Source organism: Mus musculus, chromosome 18 (assembly GCF_000001635.26).
Source record: "Mus musculus strain C57BL/6J chromosome 18, GRCm38.p6 C57BL/6J".
NCBI lineage: Eukaryota > Metazoa > Chordata > Mammalia > Rodentia > Muridae > Mus > Mus musculus.
The window spans coordinates 3,862,973-3,885,462 of NC_000084.6; positions in this window are offsets into that span (position 1 = coordinate 3,862,973).

Below are 22,490 nucleotides of genomic sequence, written 5' to 3' on the forward strand. Positions count from 1 at the left end.
AAAAAAAAAAATTAAAAAGTGGTTATGCTTGAGGCTGGATGTGATCAGCCTGTGTCATAAAACCTGGTCTGTTTTCCTCAACTCCAAGTTTCAGTAGGGCATATACAGTCTTTCTAAACCACAAAGGGGCATGCTGGGCTGCAGAACGGACTTTCCTACAATAGGAGAAGATTAAACAGCTCAGTGAAAGAAGCAGTGAGAGCCATGGGGAGGAAACCAGAATTCCCATCTTTCATATGTCAATGTTACCTTTTTTTACTTCTGTGATTTGACCTCATGGGCTGTCCTGGCATCTTTGCAATAAAATTTCCTTTTCACCCAAGAAAGTGTGTTTTGGATCACTGTGTCTCGGTCTCTCTCTATCTATTTTTATCTCTTTTCTCTGTCTCTTTCTGTCTCTCTCTGTCTTTGTCTCTGTATTTGTCTCTGTCTCTCGCTCTCGCTCTGTGTGTGTGTGCACTCTCTCTGCATGCACATGTAGAAGCCATAAGTTGGCTTCTTTCTTTTTCCTTTCTTTCTTTCTTTCTTTCTTTCTTTCTTTCTTTCTTTCTTTCTTTCTTTCTTTCTTTCTTTCTTTCTTTCTTTTTCATTCATACATTGCCTTCTTCTTTAATACAAAGCCTCTCATTGACTCTGGAGCTCAGGGTTTGTCTAGACTGGCTAGCCAGTGAGCTTTTAGGCTGCCTTCCCTCGGTGCTGAGGTTACAGGCAAGCTCTAATGGCTCCAGGTTGCTGGAGATCCAAACTCAGATCCTTATCTTGTACAGGAAGCACTCTGAGCTGTGGAGCCACCCCACCCCCAACCTGGTGTTTTGTATCTTAAGTGTCCTCTAAGGGTTCGTGTGTTAGAAACTCCCAATGTTTTTGTCTTGGGCAGGGTTGGGGTTAGGATTGGGGAGTGGGGGTAATAGATGGCAAGGGTGGAGGCTATAAGAAATTGGGTGTTGAATGAAGTCTTTATGTTATGTTGGTTGTGACTTTCAAGGGAATGGTAGGATTCCGGCTCTCTTTTTTCATTTGCATCCAGGAGAAAGGCAAACAGTTTTATCTTGCCATATAGGCCCAAAGCGACATGACCAACTCATCATGGCCTGGACGTTTTAAAACTAAAAGCCGGATGAGGCGCAGGCGCAGACCGTACTACAACACGTGGTTGGACTGTGAGCCCAGCGCCGGCTCACAGGCAGCAGGCTTGGCAGGTCGGGCTTTCTGCTGTGTGTGGCTTGCTGGTGTCGTGGGTCTACTCTACGTCTCCTACCTCGGCGTGAATCCCTGCCCTAGATGTTTCTTTCCGACTCATATCTTCCGTGAGTGTGACTGGTAACCGATAGCCTCGGAGCGCTTCCAAGTCGCCATTTTTGGTTGGTGCCTTTGTCGTGCTATGAGGATGGGACCGCAGTTCTGCATAGATACCAACTATGGGACTCTCAAACAGCATGAGAACTTGGGGACTAGAGAAGCTGATTGTGCCTATTAGTTAATCTGTAGTCAATAACACTTGGACGAGAGCTGTGTGTGAGGGACTGGTTCAGTCCCTCACTTGGAGTATGTCATGTAATAGTGGAATAAACATGTGAAATTCTCCCTAAGGGATGTAGGTTCTCAACTTGAACTGAAAGTTCTCACTCCAAAGCCCGGGACGGTCCAGTAACCGCTAAACCATTAAGCCTTGAGATTTGAGTACTTTTTTTGTTATTTACCCTATTTCAAATGCTAGGCATGTATACAACAGGCAGTTTGAGTCCCCGGTAAGAATTCTCAGTAAAATGGAGATCTCGCAAACTAATGTATATAAGTCTGACATCTCAGAGCTACCAACATTTCCTGCCCACATAGATTCCGTTCTATCTTTCCATCCTCATCCCATTAGGCTCATCCACCCTCTTGGTCCAAAGTCCTGGATTGCGAGGGCTTAGTCACCATTAACTGGCAAACTGTCTATAGCCCTATTTTTCTTTTTGGATTTATTTTATGCGGAAAAGTGTTTTGTCTGCATTTACACCATGTGCATGCCTGGTGCACAAAGAGGTCAGAAGAGAATATCTGAAGCCTTGAAATTGAAGTTACAGATAGTTGTGAGCCACCATGTGACTTGCTGGCATTAACCCAGGTCCTTTACAAGAGTGATAGGTTCGTTAAACCACTGAGCCATTTCTCCAGCCTCAGCGTTATTTTTCTATTATGGTTCTCAGAGTTTGACCAATCATTTTCTGTGATTGCATTCTTGAATGTACTAAACCTCTTTTTTTTTAAATTTTTATTTATTTATTTATTTATTTATTTATTTGCTATGTGCTGGGTATATCCTGTTGGTGAAGTCAGTCCTCATTGTCTTTAAGAGTTTACAGGTGCAGGGCGGTGCTGGCCCACGCCTTTAATCTCAGTACTTGAGAGGCATTGGCAAGCAGATTTCTGAGTTCAAGGCCAGCCTGGGCTACAGAGTGAGTTCCAGGACAGCCAGGACTATACAGAGAAACTCTGTCTCAACACCCACCCCCAACCCCACCCCCCAAAAAAATGTGAGTGATGGAGGGTCTAAGCCAATGCTCCTTAAGACTAGATGACCAGCATGGTGAAGAAGGGACAGCTAGAAGAGGTGGGAGGATTTTATTCAGTGTTCAGTGAAAAGACATGAAAACTGAGGAGTGAGATGGTAATTTGTACTTAAGGAAACATTGGGTGGTTGGGTATCTTGGGTCAAACCGTTGATCCCTACTCTCGGGAGGCAGAAACAAGTCAATTTCTTAGTTTGAGGCTAGCCTGGTCTTCAAGCTAGCAAGTGCTCCACTGTAAGAGGGTATGTCAAAGTGTGTGGCGATAAATGAACACTTGGATTATAAAAGGATCCCTTGATGGACTGTTAGTAGCACCCACCCGTCTCCTCACCAGTTTCAACTACACCTCTTCCTGTCTATGTATCTCCTTTTTTTTTTTTTTTTTTTTTTGTAGCTCCTACTTTATAAAGGGCAGGGAACTCCATACGTTATTAAACTGTAATGCCCAATGGTCAATAAATGAATAAACAAAAAAATAAATCTATAAACACAAAGAAGTCTTTTTTTTCTTAATAACCTAATTACCTTGCAAAACACAAGAAAATCAAGAAGAAGGAAGACCAACGCATGGATACTTCATTCCTCCCAAGAATAGGGAATAAAATACCCATGGAAGGAGTTACAGAGACAAAGTTTAGAGCTAAGATGAAAGGATGGACCATCCAGAGACTGCCCCACCTGGGGGTCCATCCCATAATCAGCCACCAAACACAGACACTATTGCATATTTCAGCAAGATTTTGCTGAAAGGACCCTGATATAGCTGTCTCTTGTGAGGCTATGCAGGGCCTGGCAATCACAGAAGTGGATGCTCAGAGTCATCTATTGGATGGAACACAGTGTCCCCAATGGAGGAGCTAGAGAAAGTACCCAAGGAGCTAAAGGGGTCTGTAAACCTATAGGAGGAACAACGATATGAACTAATCCGTATGCCCAGAGCTCATGTCTCTAGCTGCATATGTAGCAGAAGATGGCCTAGTTGGCCATCACTGGGAAGAGATGCAAACTTTATATGCCCCAGTACAGGGGAATGCCAGGGCCAAGAAGTGGGAGTGAGTGAGTAGGGAAGCAGGGTGAGGGGGGGGGGGGTATAGGGGACTTTTGGGATAGCATTTGAAATGTAAATGAAGAAAATATCTAATAAAAAAAAACCCTTAATTACCCCAGACATTTTGTTACAATGATAGAAAGCTGACTATCACTGAGCCTGTCTGCCACCTCTAGGTCAGAGATAGTTAATTAATACAGGACCATTACAACACTTGTATAGAGAGAATGCCAATGCCTTCCTGGGAAAATGGAGAAAGTTGACAACTGAAGTGTGCAGCTGGGTCACCCCAGTGCAAACAAATGAAAATGGGATAAGTGGCCAGAAGCAGAGAAGAGATGCAAGACATGAGAAAGGAGAAAACCAAGTCAATCAACAACCATCCAAAGGGAACCAACCTCGACTGGGCACCAACCGTGTTTCTGTAGCCATGGTTTGCGTTATTCTGCACCAGAGATTACACAAGTGTTGTTTACATGAGTTGACATATGCTTGTATTTGGAGACTTTTAGGGTAATAATTACAGATTCTTATCACATAGTTTACAATGTACAAAGGTTTTAGAGTTGTTTTGCCATTTTTTAGCTGAGGAATTGCTTAGGAAGACAAAGCCCCATGCGAATCTCAACTAAAAGACCCTGAAGCCCCAGTTTAGATGCAGAGTTTTAAAAGTTCAAATCCATGGTCCATGTGGTCCTGTGTTTTTTCAAGAAGTAAACAGTAATGCTGTGGAGACATCAACAACCCAACCCACAAGGGAGACCTTTCTAGAAAACTGTTTCCTATTTTGATAATGGAAGCCAATAAGAAAGGGAAGGCCTCCACTCTGGAGTAACAGTGTGCTAGCCAACAGTCATGACCTCTAAGGCAGTATTTGCCTCAAGTCCAGCTGACACCTTCGAGGTCAATGGGAAGGCTTACCAGGGGTCAGATTTCAGTCCCTCACTCAGTATCATCAGGAAGCCTGTACAGCCCCAGGCAAACTCCTCACCCGGCCTGAACCTTGGTTTCCTCATCTGTAAAATGAAAGCAGGGCTATTCTCTGAAGACTCTTGCAACCCTGTAATTCTATGCTATTTGCTAGAGTGCTCATGGCAAATGTGCTGTGCAGTGCTTTACAGCTCACTGTAATTACAGGGCTCAGCAGAGAAAGCCAAGACTCCTCAATCAGTTCAACCTCCCATTCCTGTTCAGTCATGCCACACCACAGTGTTTTTATATTCATTAAATTTATGGTATTGCCCACTCTGCAGGGAGGAAGAGAAGGAATGTCAGATAATGCATCCAGGTGAGGAAGGCCTGCAAGCTGTGAATAATGAGAGTGAGAGGCAACTTTACCTTATGCTCCTTCAGGCACAACAAAGCTGCAGGTACACTGGGCAACTGACTTTTCCTTTTTTGTCTTAAATGGGAAGTAAGGTACAAACAGGCTTATGTGATTTGATCCAAGTTTCCTTGCAACAGAGTCAAGACAAAGACCACAATTTTCTGGCTTGGAATCCAGTATTCCTCCCAATCTGAGACTGTGTCCCTTGGAGAGTTGTGCCTCACCACACTCTCACCTGTGACATCCTTTCAGATATGGAGAAGAGACATTGGCAAGTGTCATTCTTGTTGACTGCTGTTGAGGACAGAGTCCCTTCCCAGTGTTCTGTTTCACTTTTGGAATATTTATAGAGAGGAAAGATCTACAGAGTCTACATCATCAGAGCTGAAGTAAAAAGAGAACTCAGTTGGATTTAGATAACCCTGTCATTATTTCAAATTGCATCTGACTGAAGAGAAATGAGGTTTTAGGGTGTCATCATGCACTCTAGCCTTTCATTACCTGCTTCCTCGCAGTGCTTGCTGACGCTTTTATCTGAGTGCACATGCAATTTTGCTGTTTGTGATTCATCTTAAACTTTACTACCATGTTCATGGTAATAATGCTGGTTGACAGCACTTTAAGTACCTGGCTCCCATGACACAAGGTCATTAATTTTTTATATTGCATATTTTAATACAAAAGCTTTAAAGATCAAACCAAAGAGCTGATAAATTTGGAGGGGCACAGGGACTACATGCAGTATCAGGTAAGTTGAAATACAGATGTAGGAAAGGAGACAGGTGAGGACCAAGTTTACTAATCACTGGAAGGGGATACTGAGTCAGCTCACCTAGGTAGTTCTTTCCAGAAGTGTTGAAATGTTGAATGGTCATTGGGGGCTTTATAACATTATAACATTAGATGTACAGTACCCGTGGCTTATAACATCATTTTTTCCCCATGTAATTTTCCAGAAAAGACTTTAATCTTAACTTATAGATAGCTCCAAATGAGCCAGTAAAAGATAAAAAGTAAGGCTGTAACTCATCCTGGGCAGGAGGAGGAAGGGATTAAAACAGAGGGGTTTAAAGCCCAATGCAGAGAGAATGGTGTTCTCGTTGCCTCGAGCACTGGTAGCAGTGTGCTATGGATAAGGAATGACTGAAGTTGTGGGCAAAGGAAAGCAGAGGAGGAGGTCTACAGGGGTGACAGACAGACCACAGTGCTTTGTAAGCGGCAAGGGTTACAAAGAGAGAGTTAAATGAGTCTGAATTAGAAGTGACATAGGGGTTCTTTCCATATACAGCCCTACCTTTCTGTCCTCTCCCTTCTGGAAGCATCCCCTGAGAGACAGAGGACTCTCCCTGTGTACTGCAGTTTTATGAGTGACTGTTTTTTGTTTGTTTGTTTGTTTAAGTGCTCTTTTGATTTTCTCTCTCTTCCCAGGGGAGGATTTATCCCTATCCATTGTGTTAAATGTCAGGCAGGTATAAGACAGTGTGTTTTCTCAGTGAGAGATTTTTGTATGTAAGGGGAGATTCTAATGTAAAGATCTTGTTTCCCAATGGATTCTTGATTTGTCAGTAAAAAAGGCCGGGGGCCAATTGCTTGATGGAAGTTACAGGTGAGACTTCCGGGTACCAGGAGGAAAAAGGTGACACAAGGAAGGAGAGAGGCCTTTTCTGCCATGCTTTGGAACAAGAAGAACAAAACAACCATGTGCGGTTTCCGGAAGAGTTGTGGTCGTGGCCTCCGCTACAGGTGGATGGCCAAGGATATTTGACAGGGACTAGATAGGACTACCCACTAAGTTTAGGGAAGGTGGGGAGATGGAGATAATAAATTAGTAAGGGTATGTTTTCCAGGTGGGAGATAGTAATGTCCAGCAATTGTGCTAAGAAGGCAATTATAAAAGAATTAACCCTGTGTATGAATCCTTTATCCAAGGACCCAAGAGTCTCAGGTGGGAGCTGGTAGCACAACCAGTCCTGGGCAAAGGTGGGTAAAGTGAAAGAGAAGATGGGAGGTGTTGGTAGCACAGTCTGATCCCAGGCAAAGACAGTGTTGATTTTAAAACTGCATGCAACATTTGTATTTCTGTTCTGTGTCTGGAGACAGTGGGGAAAAGTTTAGTTCCTGTCCACATCATGTTTCCAGGAGTCCTTAAATAATCTTAAATGATCTAAAATTAGATAATATCCCTCCATCCTGCAGTTTGGTTGCTTTAAGTTGCTGTGCCTGTCCTTTAAGTAGAGACCACATGCTCACTGGGGACAGTCTTGACAGCTATTGCTATAGTTTGATCCTGGATGCTCCTCCCATGCTTAGGTGCTAAAGGCTTGGTTTCCTATTGGGAAATGGAATCTTTAGAAGGTAAGTACCTGGGGTGGGCTCATTAGGAGTACACTCTGGAGGAGGATATGGGAAACGTGGCCTGCCATTCCCCTCTCTCCCTGCTCTCCAGGCACCAGTATTCTGCTTTTTTCTCTCCGATAACATACTGTGATATCAGAGGCCAGAGTCAGCAGGCCATGCAACCGTGGGTGAACATACCTGAGACCAGGAGCCAAAGTACAGTGTACCACTTTTTAATTTGATTGTCTCAGGTATTTTGTCATGGTTGTGGAAAGCCAGCTAGCATACTGGCTAACTAAACTGACACTCTGCCATCTCCCATCTTCTCCACCCATTGCAATAGTTATATTTGCTTGCATCCTGCACACATCCCATCTTCCTTACCTCATTTGTAGATTTTTCTCTAGGAGGGTTTGAACTTCTCCGAGCTTCTTCCTCCTCAATCTTAGCATCATTTCCTCCCAGCCTACCTTGCCCTAGATCAATGCTTTTATCTCAGTCCCATGGTCTAGACAGGGTTGCAGAAACTGAGCCAGAAGCCAGAGCTAACGGTCAGCTTGCTCTAATCTGTTCATCAGAGCAGTGTAATGAGCCTGGGTTGATGGATTGCAGTAAGGCTTTAGTCAACTCTGAGCATAATATTCCCTGTCAATGGAATCCAGTGCAGAATTCTTAATTTGAGAACTAGATATTGCTGATCCCCTAGAATTACTGTGATAGTGGGGTAATTGTTGGATGTCCTTGCTACTTCCCCTCTTATCCCTCCCAGTAAGTTGATCTTGGAAATCTCTGTGGTCGTGAGAGGCTAGGCTCTGACTCTAAGCTTCACACACCACCTCCACTCAGTCCTTCTGAGTCTGAGTGATCCTCCTACACAAGAGTGTGTCAACACCTCCTTGCCGTTATTTCCACCTGCTGCCCCACAGTTTCAGTTCCTTGCAGTATCAGCCTGTGCCCTCAGCATCTCTAAGATTCTCTTCCTTTCTCATCCCCATGCCTTCATTTACATCTCTTGTGTCTTCTAAGGGAGCAAGGAAGGGTGAAATTATCCCAGAGTAGGTATGTCCTTGCTTAACACTCTTGTGTAGGCATCTAACCACTTTTTCTTTTATACTGCCTTTAAAGTCTCCCAGATATGAAAGCTACTCTGTGCCTTCACTGCCACTGCCCAGGGTTGGATTTTGTCGTTTGTAGTAGGAGTCTTGCCATGGAAATCCCAATCTGGAGCTCTCTTTGAGCTGCAGTCAAGACCCTGAAGCTGGGCCCAGTGCTGGAAGCTGAGTAGGTTCCATAGGACTTCGTGATGGTCAGTGCTGTTTCTTTGTAGGTGTCAGAATCATCAGGAGATGAGCCTTATGCATCACTGTGAGAGGAGAGATTATCTTGATTAGGTTAAATGAGATGGGAAGACTCACCGTAAAAGACAAAAGCACTGTTTCCTAATCTCAAACCAAGTAAAAAAAAGTAAGCTAGCTGGACAGCAGCATTCATGACCCCCTGTTTTCTGACTGATTCAATGTGATCAGTCCACATCTCCCTCTCCAGGATGGACTGTATCCTCAAAGTATGAGGCAAAATAAACCTGTCCTTTATTAGAATGCTTCCTCGGGAATTTGATTGCAGATAATGGGAAAAATAATTAGGGCAGTCTTCTATTGTCCAATAACTCCTACCTTGCTGTGTTCCAAGAATACAGAGTTTGGTTGAAAATGTCCTCCTGAAAGTCCATTGAAGGACATACAAAATCATCTATCCATAGATAAGCCACATGTGTTGCTCTGCTGCTACTATCACTCTTTCCTCCACATGTGGGGAGTGATGTCAGCTGGCTATTCTAGTGAGCAATGACTCCCATGGGCAAGCAACCACCTCTCAGCATTCCCAGAAGGCAATCTGAATGTTTCTCATTGTGTGACACAATTTCCTTTCACTGTAAGAGAAACTAGCACAGAGAACTGATTGTTCTGTCTCCTATGGGTAGTGTCCTTGTTATGACAGAGAAGTTATTTTCTTTTTTGTGGCTCTAAAGGGTTCTCTACTTGGGTAACCCCCTGATGATCCCTGGCTATCTATATGGATATCCCTGTCCACTATTTGCATACTGAAGTCAGAGAGAAGAAATTTAAAGCAAGGACGCGTACAAGATAATGGGGCTCTTATAACTACCAGTGTTAAAAATTCACTAACACTGGTGCATGGGAGTTCTCTTCCATTGATACTCTCCTTACCTGTTGCGCGCGCTCAACTGGCCAGGAAGAACGACGCTGCTACAGGATCCTTCTGCACACGTTTATTCAGTCCTATTTCTTCTTGTTTATATCTCCCTTGTTTATATATCTCCCTTGTTTTTATATCTCCCTTGTTTATATCTCCCTTGTTTTTATATCTCCCCTGTTTATATCTCCCTTGTTTTTATATCTCCCTTGTTTTTATATCTCCCCCACTAATAGTAATCCTCTCTCGAATAATAATCCTCCCTCTAGCCTGGGCCTCTCACTCTTTTATACTTTCAGTTCCCATCCACGCACAGCAGGCCACGCCACCTCACCAGGCACACAGCTTCAGCTAATCAGGGCAGCAGGGGCAAATCTCCACCAAATTGGATTCACCTGTATCCTGGTACACCTGCGCAGCACTCAAGATGTTTGTGTCTTATATGAGGAAGTCAGGTGAAAGTCATATGACTTAGCTGCAGTCCCTGGCGCCTTTGGGACTGCCGCCACACCCGCTCCCCACAATTCCCCCTTTTTTCTTTTTTGGCAGAGAGAATGTCTGTAGATAGCCCCCCGCAGCCATGCCCCTTACCCGTCCTTGGGTGACAAACAGCATTGGTTTGATCCCTGTCTTAGGTTGGTGACATGCCCAGGGAGTCCTATCACTGATCACCTCTCCATCATGCCAAGCCACTCCTGGGGAGACTGTGTTTTGCTTGCGGCAGGTGCATCAAAGGGCCAGGATGTTGATTAATCTATGGCCAAATCTTAATTGCTGCAAGCAAGCCTCATGGGTGAAGGTAGAGGTCTGATCCCCAGTGTGCAAGCATAGGGGCCCTACACAAAACCATCTCTTAGGCTCATCACCCAGAGAGGTCTTGGCCAGCTCCCGTGTCGTTTTTCCTGGGGGAAGGGAACTAGGACACTGAACCTTCATGCAATCAGACATGCCTTCCACAGGATGCCAACAGCAAGCTATCCTCTGTGCAGTGCTTAGCCTCGCACCCCACGGCATAACGCAGCATAATTTCTTTTAGAGCGGCAAACCGAATCTGAGGAGATTGTCCCGCCTCCACTGCAGCAAAAGCCTATGCTACCATGGCGAAAGTGCGGGCCTGCACACTCTGCACCTAACACATGTGCCAAACACAAAACACACACACACTATAACAAGCATACATCCCAGGGCTCTTATCCCCACTCATCTTCCCTGAAGCAAGGGATAGATGGCCAGAGAGGCTATCTCTTTAAGGGGAATTCAGGGATCAAAAAGCGTGGAAAAATTTGAACGTCATGTCGAGCTGGTATCGGCTTCTGGAATACCGAAAGGATCTCCCATCTCTGCTCCATCGTTTGTGCTTGTGGGAATATCCACCACATCCACAGGGGCAACTGGATCAGGAGCCTCATTCTTGCAGCGTCTCACCAATCTCTCCGGCACCCAAAGAGGTTCCGTCTGGTCCTGTGGAAACACACAAACAGACCCTCTCGCCCACATCAACACCTGATCTGGTCGATCCCAGGGGAGATGGACACAATACCTCGTGGTGATGAGACCATAACCTCAATCACCTGTGTGTCCATCTGGGGAGTCAATATGAGAGTCAAGTTTTCACTAGCTTCCCCTCTGTTAGGCAATGATTTCCAAGCCCTTATAGGAATCTGATTCACCTGCTCAAACACCTGCAGTGGATATCCTGTCTGTTGTTGTGCAAATCGACCTTGATCAAGCAGCATATCTCTATCCCATGCAAATTCAGCTTGATCAGTGAAAATAGGACATCCCAGCAAGGAGAATCTATCCTCTTTCCAGACCTCCGGACAGAAGGTCTGCCCATAGATGGCTGACGAGGAGGCATAGGGAGGGGGAGCAGAAGCTAATTCGCCTTCCTCCTCCGCCTCAGCTCTTTTATTTTGTCCTTTCTGTTCACCTGATAACACTGTGTCTCCTTTCTTTTTCCTTTTTCTTTTTAAGCCCTTCTCCTCTTCCGACATATTTTCTTGTTGCTCTATAAGGATTTTCTGACCTGTCTTGACTGTCTCTACACACAGTTTCAAACAGTAACAGAGTCCATATATCAGAACAAACAAGACCAAAACTATCAGACCTACCCACAAAGGGTCAATGGGAGAAAAAAACATAACTACACAGCGAGGATCTATTGATCACTACACTGAGGTTATCATAGTTCCTTAACTTGTCCCCAAACCAGGAACCTTAACTTGTCCCAAAGCCTGCTTCCTGGCAACTTTATATTCGCCTCTATTTTATCCGAGGTCCTTCCCAAACTCCTGGGTTACTTTGTGCCTACTTCCTGGCAACTTTATGCTCACCTCTATTTTATCTGAGGTCCTTCCCAAACTCCTGGGGTCGCAAGTTTCACTCACCGTGAACTTACCCTGCCGGCAACCACTGACTGCTGAAAGTTCTGAACTCGGTGGGGGAGTCGGTTCCCCGTACGGGCCACCAATTGTCACGCCTGCTCTCGACCAGCAAGAACGATGCGACCACCAGTCCTTCTAACAGCAGTTTATTCAGTCCTTCTAACTTCTTCTTTCTCTTCATCAGTACTGTTCCCCAGCTGAAGAGTTCTGAATCCACGCCGGATCCTTCTCAACAGTCTGTTTCACGGGAACCTTTATTAACCACTCCTTCCCCGTGATGCAGTTCTGAATCCTCCCTGTAGCAGGGGGTCTTCGCTCTTGACTGAAGATGTTTCTTTTCCCGGGTTTCCTCGTCCCAGGTCTTCTCGTCCCAGGTCTTCTCGTCCCAGGTCTTCTCGTCCCGGGTCTCAGCACCACTTGTTGCGCGCGCTCAACTGGCCAGGAAGAACGACGCTGCTACAGGATCCTTCTGCACACGTTTATTCAGTCCTATTTCTTCTTGTTTATATCTCCCTTGTTTATATATCTCCCTTGTTTTTATATCTCCCTTGTTTATATCTCCCTTGTTTTTATATCTCCCCTGTTTATATCTCCCTTGTTTTTATATCTCCCTTGTTTTTATATCTCCCCCACTAATAGTAATCCTCTCTCGAATAATAATCCTCCCTCTAGCCTGGGCCTCTCACTCTTTTATACTTTCAGTTCCCATCCACGCACAGCAGGCCACGCCACCTCACCAGGCACACAGCTTCAGCTAATCAGGGCAGCAGGGGCAAATCTCCACCAAATTGGATTCACCTGTATCCTGGTACACCTGCGCAGCACTCAAGATGTTTGTGTCTTATATGAGGAAGTCAGGTGAAAGTCATATGACTTAGCTGCAGTCCCTGGCGCCTTTGGGACTGCCGCCACACCCGCTCCCCACACTTACCAGAACATAGTAGGTATGCTGTGGCCTTCTGGCTTCTCTGGACATGTGCTGGACTGCCCTGTGGCTTCAGGGTGTCACTTTGAATGGTTCTGGAACTTACAGATGTGCCAGCACATGTAAACAGCAGCTCAAAACAACCACAGGGGCTTAATGTCTCCCTCCCTCACTCCCTCTCTTCCTTCCTTCCTTCCTTTCTTCCCCTTCCTTCCTTCCTTCCTTTCTTTCTTCCTTCCTTCCTTCCTTCCTTCCTTCTTTCCTTCCTTCCTTCCTTCCTTCCTTCCTTCCTTCCTTCCTTCCTTCTTCCCTTCTTCCCTCCCTCCCTCCCTCCCTTCTTCCTTCCTTTCTTTCTTTCTTTCTTTCTTTCTTTCTTTCTTTCTTTCCTTCCTTCCTTCCTTCCTTCCTTCCTTCTTGTGAAAAATATAAAAGAGGAGAATGAAGAAAGAATGATGTAACAAAGTCACTTGAAAATGCTAGATATCAAATTATAAGTTTCTAAATTTACATCTTTCTGTAGTATTTTTAAGTCAACAAAACACTGGAGATAAAACTATTTCTAAAAAGTTTTATTTGTTTCTAGCTGTATTTAAAAATGTGTGTGTGTGTGTGTGTGTGTGTGTGTGTTTATGTATCCCATACTCATAACTACTGAGTCATTTCCCCAGACCCTTAAATCCTCTCTAGCTTCAAGCCCTAGGTCGATGTTCATCCTGTCTTCTCACTGAGACCACATCTTCACAGGATGATGGATGTCCATGAACTATTTATCCATTACATTTGGATAATTTCAATAAAGGTTTGATGCAAGTACCTGTAATTACATTTGTCTTTTAATTACACTGTTGTCTGCAGTATTCTCAGGAAGACAATATAAGGAGCACACACAGTTGCCTTAACACTCTCTACTGATCATGGGTTGATCATCTACATCTTGTCTTCATTTAGCTTTATTTGTTTCTCCTCTATCTTTTGCCTTCTTTCAATCAGCATTTTTGGCTTTTTCTTTTTTGTTTTCTTTTCTTTTCTTTCTTTCTTTCTTTCTTTCTTTTTGAGAAGACAGAGTTTATTTTAGTTTACAGGTTTTTTGAATTGGATATTTTATTTGTTTACATTTTAAATGTTATCCCCTTTCCTGGTTTCCCCTCTGCAAACCCCCTATCCAAACACCCCTTATCCTGCTTCTATGAGGGTGCTCCACCACCCATCCATCTACCCCTGTGTCACCACCCTAGCATTCCTCTACACTGGGGCATCAAGCCTTCAAAAGACCAAGGTCCTCCCCTCCAATTGATGCCAGATAAGTCCCCTTCAGCTCCTTCTATCCTTCCTCTAACTCCTCCACTGGGGGCCCTGTGCTTGGTCTGATGATAGGCTGTGAGCATCAACATATGTATTGGTCAGGATCTGGCAGAGCTTCTCAGGAGACAGCTATATCAGGCTCTTGTCAGCAAGCACTTCTCGGCATCAGCCACAGTATCTGGGTTTGGTGTCTGCATGTGGGATGGATCCCCAGGCAAGGCAGTCTCTGGATGGCTTTTCTTTCAGTCTTTGTTCCAATCTTTGGCCCTATATTTTCTTTAGACAGGAGCAATTATAGGTTAAAACTTCGGAGGTGAGTGGGTGGCCCCATCCCTCAACCGGGGGCCATGCTTAACCTCTAGATATGGTCTCGACAGGTTCTCTCTCCCCTTTGTGGGGAATTTCAACTAATGTCATCCCCTTGGGGTCCTTGGAAGTACTTGCTTTCCTAGCATACAGGACTTTCTGGTTTCTACCTCCTAGTTCCTCATCCCCCATTGCTACACACTTCTATTCACTATCCTGACCCTCTGTACATCTGCTCCATCTCTTCCCATACCAGATTCTGCCCCTGTTTTCCTCCTCCCCCTCCTCTATTCCTTCCAAATCCCTCCCACTCTCTACTTCTCTTGATTATACTGTTACCCCTTCTAAGTAGGACTGAAGCATCCACTCTTTGGTCTTTCTTCCTTTGAGCTTCATGTGGTCTGTGAGTTGTGTCGTGGGTATTCCATGCTCTTTGCCTAAGAAAATAGGGCATAGTACTACCTGAGTACCCAGCTATACCACTCCTGGGCATATACCCAGAAGATGCTCCAACATGTAATAAGGACACATGCTCCACTATGTTCATAGCAGCCTTATTTATAATAGCCAGAAGCTGGAAAGAACCAGGATGTCCCTCAGCAGAGGAATGGATACAGAAAATGTGGTACATTTACACAATGGAGTACTCAACTGTTAAAAACAATGACTTCATGAAATTTATAGGCAAATGGATGGAGCTAGATAATATCATGCTGAATGAGGTAACTCAGTCACAAAAGAACACACATGGTCTGTACTCACGGATAAGTGGATATTTAGGCATTTTTGGCTTTTTCTGACCATTGTTTCCCTACCATATATTTGTTAGAAGGAAATTAAATAGGCTGCCACCATGTTTTCAGTGTCTCTTTTCTCACGACATCTACATACAGCTCATTCCTTAATCAGAGGTGCACTTTCTTTTCCTGGAGGAGCCTCCTGTTGCTTCTTCCAGAAAACATTTGAGTGAGTGTGTTTCTTATGTCCATGTGTCTCTGAAAAATGTTTCTATTTTGTCTTTAGTCTTGTTAGTTTGGAGTTATAACTCCAAGTTCGTACTTATCTTACCTGAGCTGTCTTAAGATAGTGCTGCCATGTTAACACACAAACACACATGTTCACACATATGAGTGTACACACTTTCCAACATGCATACATATATGAATATATAATACATACACCCAAAAGATAGTCCTGACAAGAGCATGGTTGTAAACCTGTAGTCTCAGTTTCTCATGTGACTGTAACAAGAGAATTGCATGAGCCTAAGAGATAGAGTGTCAGAGACCATCCCATGAGAAAGCGAGCCCTTCACAATTTCCCTAATAGGCCAAATGGCCTCGTGCTAGGAGCTGGTTATCACTCCCTCCTCCCTATTCTCTTCCTGGCACCTGAAGCTGTAAAAGCTGAATTATAGTCCCCTCTTCCCTATCTCTTCCTGAACTCCCATGCCATCCAAGGACATGAGTTACACCGCCTGAGCCCAGCCTGACACCCAAGGCTGTCAAGGAGGATCTATGTTCCGGAGATAAGATGCAGAGTGCCCGCTGCCTGGCGCCTGACTTCGGCCCCCATGTCAGCAGATGCCTGCTTCTTTGTTCTTTGTAAAATTCCCTCTCAACCCTCCCCTATTCCCCACGATGTATGCTTTAAAATCAAGGCACCTCAGCCTAATAAACAAGACCTTGACAAATTTGCTTGGTCTCCTGCCTCTCCTTCCCTTCCTCCCATTTCCTTCCAAGTTTGCAGCCCCCCTCGCACCCACGAATAACTGAATCCCTCAGGATGGGATAATAGAGGCTTGATGGGTGCTCTGGGGAGATGGCTCAGTAGGCAAAGCACTTGTGACACAAGTTTGAAGACATGAGTTCAAATCCCCAGAACATATGTAAGACCAGGCACATCTCTAAATTTAGTGCTATGGTGGCAAGGCAAAAATTGGGACAGGAAAATCCATGGTAGCTGGCAGGCCAGCTAGTTTGACCTATACAGTGTTGAAGACAGGAGAAACCCTACCTCAAATAAGGCAAATGGTGAATATCTATATTAGAAGTTGTTTCTGACCTTTGTGTATGCACCTTGATATCCATATACACATGTATGGGCACACACACACACACACACACACACACAAAGAAAATAGGTGTGTCAGCTAATAATACATTTTAAAAAAGATAGAATTAGGTCTTTAGTCTCAGTACTCAGGAGGCAGAGGCAGATGGATCTGTTAGCATTTCTTCTAGGCTCTGCCCCACAGTTACCTGACAAGAACCAGGTATGCCTGACTCACTATAAAAGGGGATGCTTGCCCCCTCTTCTCTCTCTTGATCTCTTGCTCTCTTTCCTCTCTTGATCTCTTACTTTCTTTCCTCTCTGTCCCTTCTCTCCCCATTCCCCACACCCCATGTGTTCATATGTGTTCATAGCCGGCCTCTTCTCTCTCTCTCTCTCTCTCTCTCTCTCTCTCTCTCTCTCTCTCTCTCTCCTCTCTTTCAGAGGCAGAGGCACCCCTTACCCACACCATACCTTGCCTCTAACAAACATATCCTGAGTCTCTTTCTTTTTTATAAAGCACAAGAGGATCTCTGTGAGTTCAAGGCCAGCCTAGTCTCTAGAGTAAGTTCCAGGACAGCTAGAGCTACATAGAAAGACTTTATCTCAAAACAACAATAACAACAACACCGGACCAGGATTTAGATTTTTTTAAATAAAAAGTTTAGTTATTGTACTGGCTAGTTTTGTGTCAACTTGACACAGCTGGGCTTATCACAGAGAAAGGAGCTTCAGTTGAGGAAATGCCTCCATGAGATCCAACTCTAAGGCATTTTCTCAATTAGTGATCAAGGGGAAAAGGCCCCTTGTGGGTGGGACCATCTCTGGGCTGGTAGTCTTGGGTTCTATAAGAGAGTAGGCTGAGCAAGCCAGGGGAGGCAAGCCAGTAAAGAACATCCCTCCATGGCCTCTGCATCGGCTCCTGCTTTCTGACCTGCTTGAGTTCCAGTCCTGACTTCCTTGGTGATGAACAGCAGTATGGAAGTGTAAGCCGAATAAACCCTTTCCTCCCCAACTTGCTTCTTGGTCATGATGTTTGTGCAGGAATAGAAACCCTGACTAAGACAAATTGGTACCAACAGAGTGGGGTATTCCTGTGACAACCTGACCATGTTTTGGGGAGGTCTGTGGAAGGACTTTGGAACTTTGGGCTTGAAGATCCATCCGTTGTTAAGAGCTCTGTCGGATGTTTTGTAGGAGCTTGGAAGATAATGTTGAGAACAGTGCAGAAGATGGAGGCCTGGTTTGTGAAATTTCAGAGGGAAAATTAAAGACTCTTTTCAGGGCCATTGCTGTTTTGATTGTGAAGATTCTGTAGTTCTGGTTAGCTGGGGCTGAAGAATCAGCTGTGATTAACAAGATACCAGAACTACTAAAGCAAAAACTTTGCATTACTAGGACTATTGATGCTGGTTAGCTGGAGCTAAGAAATTAGCGGTGATTAAGAAGAGACCAGCATCATTGAGGGGACATCTTCTGGGAAGTGTTTTCTGAGAGCACAGTGGCTGTGTTCCAGATATAGCCAAAGTTGTACCTTGTGCTGTGGCTGGACTTGGTAATGTGTAAGGGTCACCCAGGTGGTACTGGTTTTGAAGGCATGAAGGAGTTGAGCAGAACAGCTGAGGCTTGGCACTGTGAGAGGCCATGGAAGGCCATTGGTGAAAGTGCAGCCTCAGTTGCAATTGATGGCCCAGGACTGAAGGGGTCATGCAGTGTTTTGGAGATGCCAGTACCATGAGATGACCACCAAGAGCAGCAGCAGCAGTGGAGTACAGGCATCTGGAGCCTAGAGGATGATGCTTGTGCTACAAAGGGCATGGCTGGAGAAGTGACCCAAGCCCTTGGAGGAGCCCAGAAGATCGTAAGTTGGATCCCAGACATTGGACGGTTGGAGATTGACTTTTGCTTTTGATTGTGACTGTGCCCTGATATTTTCCCTCTTGAAGGAAGAAACTGTTTTAGTGGAGCCCACAGTTAAGAGACTTTTAATTGTAAAAAGACTTTGGATTTTAAAAGAGATGGATATTTTAAAGAGATTGAAAATTTATGAATATGTAAAGACTGTGGGACTTTTAAAGTTATTTAGATCTTGGGGATGAATAAGAATGTAAGGGTTGAGGCTTACTAGTGATGTGTTTGTGTGTCAAGTTGACAAGGGGTCAATTGTACTGGCTAGTTTTGTGTCAACTTGACACAGCTGGGGTTATCACAGAGAAAGGAGCTTCAGTTGAGGAAATGCCTCCATGAGATCCAACTCTAAGGCATTTTCTCAATTAGTGATCAAGGGGAAAAGGCCCCTTGTGGGTGGGACCATCTCTGGGCTGGTAGTCTTGGGTTCTATAAGAGAGCAGGCTGAGCAAGCCAGGGGAGGCAAGCCAGTAAAGAACATCCCTCCATGGCCTCTGCATCAGCTCCTGCTTTCTGACCTGCTTGAGTTCCAGTCCTGACTTCCTTGGTGATGAACAGCAGTATGGAAGTGTAAGCCGAATAAACCCTTTCCTCCCCAACTTGCTTCTTGGTCATGATGTTTGTGCGGGAATAGAAACCCTGACTAAGACAGTTATTATTATTAATAATGTATGTGTGAGTGTGTGAGCATCCCATTAACATGTGGATATCAGAGGACTTCTGGGAATCAGTTCTTACCTTTCACCATAGAACCAGGGGTTCAGAATTCCATTCTCAAACACTTGAGGTAAGTTTTCGCAGAGCCATCTCACATCCACAGAACTTCATTTTCTTATGGTGTTAAAATGTGCATAGCCAGGTGTAGTGGCATATGTTTTTAATCTGAGCACTGGGGAGGCAAAGGCAGAGACAAGTGAGGTTTGGGGTCAACCTTGTCTACATAGAGAGTTTCAGGAAAACCAAGCTACATAGAGAAGTCCTGTCTGTAAAAAAAACCCAAAATGTTGTTCATGAGAAGTCTGCTACTGATGTGTTTTAGAATGAGAAATGGAATGCTTTTCTCTGTGAGCGATTGGTGATTTCTATCAATTTTCAGTGTCTCCAGTTTGGTGTGTGTTTTAAGTTTACTATTCCTTTGTGGACTTTGATAGAAACAGTGTTATAATGAGATATAGTACTCTTCTTAAATAGAATTTCTTGTTTTGTTTTTTAATGTGGATATGTTTACTTCATTTTACATAATTTTCTTGGAAATAGTTCATCAAACTCCCATTTTGCTTTCAATGTGTTTTAAGACACTATTCAAATTAGTTTCCATGTTTCCAATTATTCATTAAGTTCTAAAATATTCTTGTTTTCTTGGTTTTGAGTGTAGATTTTTTTTGTTTGTTTCTTCTTTGTGATGGTTGTTATTTTTCTTAGCTATCTATACACTTAGGACAAGAATAATTTCTGTACATTAGGAGTGGGATCAGAAGCCTCGGGCATGTCATTAACTTACAGTTTCTACTGTTTTGGACTTATAGTAAATTTTATTCTTTTCTGAATTATTACATATATTATTGTCACAATAACATTTTTTCCAAACTAAATACTAAGTTTCATGGTCTGACAAAAGAATTGTTCTTTTTTATTTTTATAAATTGTCAATTTTTTAAAGTAAAAAGTCTTACAGAAGTAATACAAACAAATCACATTTAACAATTTGTTGAAACCCAGACAATTCCATAAACCATACTGACTTCATCACAATGTAGAATGGAGTGTCTCAGGATGTGGAATAAGTGCTTTATGGATCTATTTCCAGGAATCAAAAAGTAGACAAAGTCTGGCAGAGCCCATCCTGATTTTTTGATCTCCAGACCTGGGCACTATCTATGAATCCATAAACAGAGAGTTGATGCATTCTTACATTTTCCATAAAAACCTCAGAAGCAAATTGTTATTCTTCAGAGCACAGTAGAATCTAGCCCAATATTTGTAATCTTGCACACCGATAGCCATTTTGTGGGTGAACAAGCTCTCACCCTACACAGAGGAGGGCTCACCACAGTCCTGAACTTCAAGCCACACACACTGGGAAATTCAGTTCCGGTGACAAAATAAAGTTGGTGAACTTCTCACTCCTCATTATCTCCAAATCATTTTTACTTGGATCACTGGGATAGAAGACAGTACCACAGTTAACACAGGTCATCTTACAAACTGGAAAGAAGTAGTCTAGTCTTCTCTTTGTTAATTCTTATAGTATGTGTATGTATGTATGTATGTATGTATGTATGTATGTGTGTATGTATGTATGTGTGTGTGTGTATGTATGTATGTATGTGTGTGTATGTATGTATGTATGTATGTATGTGTGTATGTATGTATGTGTGTATGTATGTGTGTGTGTGTATGTATGTATGTATGTGTGTATGTATGTATGTGTATGTATGTATGTATGTGTGTGTATGTATATGTATGTATGTTACAAATTTAGGTGGTGACCTCAAGAAACTATATTACACTTAAGAGCAAACATCCTCTATAAATCTCCCTATGTCTCCATGGCTACTAATTAATGGGCTAATGATGCCAAGAAGTTTCTCAGCTGAACTTGTGTAGCTTCTCTCCAGAGGGATTGGGGGAGGACATCCTTGCCAGCTTCCCTTCATAAATGTAAAGATGTTAGTGCTTTCCATAGAATGGAAGGTTTGTCTTCTCCCTTGCTTTTAGAAAACTGATGAAATTATTCATATGTGGCTTGTGTCTGTATACTGAAGGAAATCACAATAAGACCTATGTGTACCTTTGAAAAGACAAATTTCTGAAATTACAAACAAACAAGCAGCATACTCTCTGTGAGTCTGGGAGAGCAAGCTCTCTCAAAATTAAAATTAGTTATGGTTTAGTGTAGTTACATGCGTAATATGTGTGTTTTAAAGCCCCGTTCAATGATGCAGTGAGGTTATAATTGACCTCTGATCTCCACAGAGAGGCCATAGGATGCTTCTGAATATCTCCCTCAACAGCCTCCAGAGAAACACCTGGCTGCCGTAAAACTCTGCAGAAGTTGCATCAGGATATTTGTGTATGGGAAGAAGAGAAATCTGCCAGGATATTAGAAAAAAAAAAATAGTCAGTACGCTAACATTAATGAGGGTAATACTAAAATTGTATTTACTGTATATCCTGGCTATGTGTTCATGGATAGTATATTATTTGAAAGGAATTAACACTAAGACTAAACTAATGGCCTGGCAGAATGGCTCAGAGGGTGCTTCCTACTGAGCTCGGGAATTGAGTTCGATCCTCAAGATCGACATAGTCGAAGAGAGAACTGACGTTTATAAGTTGCCACCCTGGCCATGCTCACCCACACATTCTCATAGACAATAAACAAGTTAATTTAAAAGTTAGGGCTCTCTTGTCTTTTAAAAAAAACTTTATTGTTGTTCCTGAGATTCCACCTCACACCAGTCAGAATGGCTAAAATAAAAAACTCAGGTGATAGTACATGCTGACGAGGATGTGGAGAAAGAGGGACACTCCTCCATTGTTGGTGGGAATGTAAGCTGGTACAACCACTCTGGAAATCAGTTTGGCAGTTCCTCAGAAAATTGGACATAGTATTACCTGAGGACCCAGCTATACCACTCCTGGGCATATACCCAGAAGATGCTCCAAAATGTAATAAGGACACATGTTCCACTATGTTCATAGAAGCCTTATTTATAATACCTAGGAGCTGGAAACAGCCAGATTTCCTTCAGTAGAGGAATGGATACAGAAAAAGGTGGTACATTTACACAATGGAGTGCTACTCAGCTATTAAAAACGATGAATTAATGAAATTTTTAGGCAAATGCAAAGAACTAGAAAATATCATCCTAAGTGAGGTAACCCAATCGCAAAAGAAAACGCATGGTATGCACTCATTGATAAGTGGCTACTAGCTCAAAAGCCCCAAATAGCCAGGATACAATTCACAGACCACATGAAGCTCAATAAGAAGGTGTGGGTGCTTCGGTCCTTCTTAGAAGGAGAACAAAATACTCACGGGAGCAAATATGGAGATAAAGTGTAGAACAGAGACTAAAAGAAAAGCCACCCAGAGACTATCCCACCTGGGGATTCATACCATATACAG